Here is a 6,000-nt window from a genome sequence, read left to right as displayed (position 1 = left end):
GGGCCACATGTAGGGTGATTCTAAAACAGGGAAACACCGCATAATAATTGAGAGCTGTCTTGTTATGGTGGCACAAGCTGGGCACCACATATTGGCGTATCTAAGGAAAAATTCCCATTTTCATTCTCCCACATCGTGTGCACACGAATTTCTGCAAAACACCTGTGGGGTTAACATGCTCACTACACCCCTAGGTGAATACCTTGAGGGTGTTGTTTCCAAAATGGGGTCACTTCTGGGGGGGATCCACTGTTTTGGTCCCACAGGGACTGTGCAAATGCGACATAGCGCCCAGAAACCAAATGCAGCAAAATCTGTACAACAAAAGCAAATGGCGCTCCGTCCCTTCCGAGCCCTGCCGTGTGCCCAAACAGCATTTTATGACCACATGTGGGGTATTGCCGTACTCCAGAGAAGTTGCTTTACAAACGTTGGGGTTCTTTTTTTCCTTTATTTGTTGAGAAAATTAAAAATTTGGAGCTAAAGCTACGTCTTATTGAAGAAAAAGGATTTTTTTTATTTTCACTGCCCAATTCTAATAAAATCTATGAAACACCTGTGGGGGTAAAATGCTCACTACACCCCTAGATGGATTCCTCAAGGGGTGTAGTTTTCTCAATGGAGTCACTTTTTTGGTGCTTTCACTGTTTTGTCTCCTCAGGGGCTTTGCAAATGCGACATGGCCTGCGCAAGCCATTCCTGCTAAATTTGAGCTCCAAAAGCCAAATAGCGCTCTTTCCCTTCTAAGCTCCGCTGTGTGTCCAAACATCCGTTTATAACCACATGTGGGGTATTGTTTTACTCGGGAGAAATTTCTTTACAAATGTTGTGGTGCTTTTTCTCCTTTAGTCCTCGTGGAAATTAGAAAAAATTAGCTAAACCTACATTATCTTTGAAAGAATGACGATTTTTATTTTCACGGCCTACTTCCAATAATTTCTACAAAAAACCTGCGGCGTCAAAATGCTCACTATACCCCTAGATAATTTCCTCAAGGGGTGTAGTTTCCCAAATGGGGTCACTTTTGGGGGATTTCCACTGTTTTGGCACCGAAAGAGCCCTTGAAACCTGACATGGTGACTAAAATATTTTCTAATAAAAAGGAGGCCCAAAATCCACTATGTGCTCCTTTGCTTCTGAGGCCGGTGCTTCAGTACATTACCACACTAGGGCCACATGTGGGATATTTCTAAAAACTGCAGAATCTGGGCAATAAATATTGAGTTGCGTTTCTCTGGTAAAACCTTCTGTGTTACAAAAAAAATAGATTAAAAATGAATTTCTGCAAAAAAAAAATGAAATTTGAAAATTTCACCTCTACGTTGCTTTAATTCCTGTGAAACGTTTAAAGGGTTAAGAAACTTTCTAAATGCTGTTTTGAATACTTTGAGGGGTGAAGATTTTAAAATGGGGTGACTTTTTGGCGGTTTCTAATATATAAGGCCCTAAAAGCCGCTTCACAACTGAACTGGCCCCTGTAAAAATAGCCTTTTGAAATTTTCTTGAAAATGTGAGAAATTGCTGCTAAAGTTCTAAGCCTTGTGACGTCATAGAAAAATAAAAGGACGTTCAAAAAACGATGCCAATCTAAAGTAGACATATGGGGGTTGTTAATTAGCAACAATTTTGTGTGGTATAACGGGCTGTCTTACAAGCAGATACATTTACATTTAGAAAAATGCTAATTTTTGCAATTTTTCACAAAATTTTGGTGTTTTTCACTGGTAAATGTTGAATTTATCGAGCAAATTTTTCCACTATCATAAAGTCCAATGTGTCACGAGAAAACAATCTCAGAATCGCTTTGATAGGTAAAAGCGTTCCGGAGTTATTACCACATAAAGTGAAACATGTCAGATTTGAAAAAATGGGTCTGGTCCTGAAGGCCAAAATGAGCTTGGTCCTGAAGGGGTTAAATACTGTTTAACTGAAGAAAAAAAAATTCTAGCGACACATTCCCTTTAACATCCATTGTGGGGAAAATGTTTGAGGGGCTATTGAGGGACTATATACAGGATTATGTGAATAAAAATAGTATTATATGTAACAGCCAGCACGGTTTTACTAAGGACAGAAGTTGTCAAACCAACCTGATTTGTTTTTGATTTGAAAAAAGACAACTAAGGGGGGACATGATTAACTTATATAAATATATGAATGGCACATACAAAAAATATGGTGAAATCCTGTTCCATGTAAAACCCCCTCAAAAAACAAGGGGGCACTCCCTCCGTCTGGAAAAAGAAAGGTTCAACCTGCAGAGGCGACAAGCCTTCTTTACTGTTTTTACTTCCCCTTTCCCATCCCTTGGTTGAACTTGATGGACATGTGTCTTTTTTCAACCGTACAAACTATGTAAGTACCATAGCTATCGTAGACGTATGCCAAGACCTAGCAAAAACAACCTTCGCTGCTAGAAAGATATGATAAATAAGTGTAGGGGTATGCTTTGGTAAAAAAGGTAGAGGTCCATTAAGTAACGCATCAAATGGGTCAATAGAGAGCGAGACGTGGGTGAGAGAAGTTACAAAGCTACATATCGCTGTACAAAATTGTGCTACAATAGTGAAGTGTCCGATCCTTAAAGGGTTAAAAATGATATTTATTTTATGCCAGTTTTGTGATGTCAAAAATGGTGGAGATTCTATTGCATTACTTTCACAGAGTAGGGAAAGGAAGAGGGAAGCGGGGGACCGGTAAAAATGGTAATCCCACTCTGCGGCGCCTCCATGCACAGAGTTCTGTCGTGTGCATGAGCCCAATTGCTGTATTTCCACCAAAATCATGAAGGCGTCTTACAAATGCAGCAGAAACTTGCAGAACTACAAATCAATAATCCTTAATAAATGTTTCAGCAGGTCTGATAAAACCTACTGACCATATGTATGCTTACAGAATCAGCTCTACTACATCTGTCACACCACTCAGAGACAAGCTGACTGGGCGGTGGTAATGGGAGGCAGGTCAGCAGCAGTGTCCGGAGAGAGAGGCAGGATGAGAGAGAAGCAGGATGAGACAGCAGGTCCTGACACAAACCTCTGAAGGGAAGGAAATCAGACATTGAATGTTCTCCACCCTGGATTCAACCAAAGACACCATTAAAAGGTTTGTAAATATCGTCTCAACAAGAGGCTGCTGTGGTGTGCCAGTTAGTTCATATATTTACAAGGCAAATTTCCTTGTTATAGGAATACAGAAAATTTTCCAGGATATTAGAAATACTTTAAACATTATTTGAGCCATTTATCTCAATCGCTTAATCTATTTGTACAGCACGCATAGGGTTAAATAATTCAACTATAATGTTGTATTTAGTGTTATTTTTTGTACATCAAATGTTGTATCTATTTTACACAATGTGCCTGATCTGGGCAGCATACACTGGGTAGTACTGGGGCAAAACACGGCTGCTAAAAATATATGTGTTTGTTCGGCCACAATTACAGCGCAGATTTCTATTAAAGAAGGAGTTCAAGTTAATGGTTCTAGAACGGTTTCTAATGAAATCTGTATTGCTGTACCATAATAAAAATGTAAGAAAAGTTGACTTGAAGTCAATGGGGCAAAAAATTCCCAAAAGATGCTACTGCAAAGCCCTAAAATGCACTGTGTACATGGGATCTCATCAGGTTCCATTCACAATAACGTAACATCTGTCTGTTGCGACAATTTACAGCTGTGCCAAAATTGTTTGTTTGTAGCAATAACGCTGGATTCGAATGTGTTGGTCGAATATACTGGAACAGGGTAATGCAAAAGGGGAGTTATGAGGTTAAAAAACACCCTTTTTTCCTCTATTGCAGCGCCATACCGAGGTATTCTATCACTATATACTACTTAACTCTATTCCTGCACAAGACTTTGGTGGGAATGTATCAGCGTTTACGCCAGTTCGCTGTCGTAAATTTTGGCACACGCCTAGGGCTAAAACTTTTTTCACTATTTTCTGAAAGAGGCGATAAAAAGGGACGGGTATAGCCAAAGGAGACGGGACCTCTGCCAGAATAACAGATTTATGATCATTTACGTCAGAAAATGGCGTTAGTTAGTACGCAAATTCAAACCTTCTCATAGCAGGTGTAGGCTAGCATTTCTGCTGCACAGACAGTCAAAGATGCGCCAAATATATTAAAAGGTGTTCACTCCTTAAACGCTATGTACATGTTTCAAAACGTGCTTTTTTTGTTTGTTTTTTTTAATATATATATATGCAAAAATGTGAATGAGTGGAATTGGTGCAACTTTGTAATTACATTTTATTTATTTTTTTAAATACTTTGAGATACAGCTGCTCTGTATCCTGTATACAAAGCAGCTGTATCTTCTACTGAAACTTGTATCCGTCATGTCCACGGGAATGACGGGTTTGATGACAGTGGGCCACGCAGGATCGAGCTGTTATCGATCACATCTAAGTTCATAAGTTAGCTGTGATCGATAACAGGTGGATCCTGCATGTCAGAGACACGCAGGACCCACTTTTACTGAACCTGTCAGACCCGCTGACCTGACAGATTCAGGTCTCGGCGCAAGATACAGCTTCTATCTATACAAGATACAAAGCAGATAAAGGACAACTCTGCCGCATTCCCCTTTCCAAGTTAAAGTACTCTGATTTCTGACCTTTCATGCCTACACTGGCCTGTGGTTGTCTATACAGCAGTTTAATCCAATCTATTAATTTTTTCCCTGAAACCAAAACAACCCAAAATTCTAAAATGAAAACGCCATTCCACTGTATCGAAAGCTTTCATAGAATCAATAGAGAAGATAGCAGCCTTGTTAGCGTACAGTCGTACACTTTCCCATATTGTAAATTAGCAAAGACTTGGCGGATGTTCTTTACCATAACCCTGCCCAGAATACACACGGTCTGATCCGGATGAATTATACTGTTCATTACCTTCATCAGTCTGCCGGCCAAAACCTTGGCCAACAGTTTGACATCGATATTCAACAGTGAAATAGGCCGGTACGATTCCGGCAAGAGAGGGTCCTTATCTTTCTTATGGATCACAATAATTTCTGTGGCCTCCATAGAAGCCTACCTCTAACATAGGAAACATTTGCTGTTTCCACTAACATAGGGATTAATTTATCCTGATATAACTTATATAGTTCAAATGGAATTCCATCTACCCCACAGCTTTGTTACTTGGCGTTTCCAGCAAGGACACTCTCAACTCTTCCGATGTTATCGGGTGGTCTAACATTGATCTTTGTTCTCTATTAATAGTAGGGAATTCCATTCCATTCCTAAAACGTACTATGCTATCCTCAGACTCTTTTAACCTAGAGCAGTACAGGTCTTGATAGAATCCTCTGAATTCTTCTTCTACTTCCCTAGCGTCGTGAACAAGTTGCCCCTTTGTGTTCTTAATGGAGGAAACCGAGTTAGAAGGCCGTTGGTTACTTACAATATGGGCCAAAAATTTACTTGATTTACTGGCTTTAAAATAGTATTGTTTACAAGTTAAAAAAAAATTCTGATTGTGCTTCCTCCTGTATCAAGTTTTCATATTTCATTTGGGAGTTTCCATTGAGATTCAGTAACTTCTGGAGGATTATCTACATATTGCCTTTCCGCCTCCTCTAGTTGTTTTTCTAATAATATCTCTTTGAATATGCTGTGTTTTCTTAATAATATTTTGGTTTTTTAAAACAATTCCCCTAATGAATGCTTTTAGGGTATCCCATAATATCGCTGAATCCGGGTAACCCGAGTTCGCTTCCAGAAATTCTGACAATTCATTTTCTATCTCATGGAATGGAATTTTCACCAAGACTGATGGAAAGATCTTATATACCTTACTATGCCATCTCGGGCTCAGATCAAGCTCGACCATATGAGGAGCATGGTCTGAGATCCCACCCGGTTCATAAGACACTTTCTTTATATACTTCAACATTAGTTCATTAAAGAGGCTCTGTCACCAGATTTTGCAACCCCTATCTGCTATTGCAGCAGATAGGCGCTGCAATGTAGATTACAGTAACGTT

The 6,000-nt window shown here is 39.5% G+C and overlaps 1 protein-coding gene across 1 annotated transcript in view; it reads left to right on the top strand.

Moving 5' to 3' along the window:
* The first annotated feature begins 2,942 nt into the window (after positions 1–2,942).
* RIPOR1 (RHO family interacting cell polarization regulator 1) overlaps positions 2,943–6,000 on the top strand; it is a 270,159-nt gene continuing 267,101 nt past the window's right edge. Inside the window, exon 1 of the mRNA XM_075837475.1 lies at positions 2,943–3,105. The gene's annotated coding sequence lies outside the window, so the exon portion shown is untranslated. The remainder of the gene's footprint in view (positions 3,106–6,000) is intronic.

This window comes from Rhinoderma darwinii, chromosome 9 (genome assembly GCF_050947455.1).
Source record: "Rhinoderma darwinii isolate aRhiDar2 chromosome 9, aRhiDar2.hap1, whole genome shotgun sequence".
NCBI classification, from domain to species: domain Eukaryota; kingdom Metazoa; phylum Chordata; class Amphibia; order Anura; family Rhinodermatidae; genus Rhinoderma; species Rhinoderma darwinii.
Note: the sequence above shows the minus strand (reverse complement) of the source record. Positions and strands in the feature narration are given on the sequence as shown.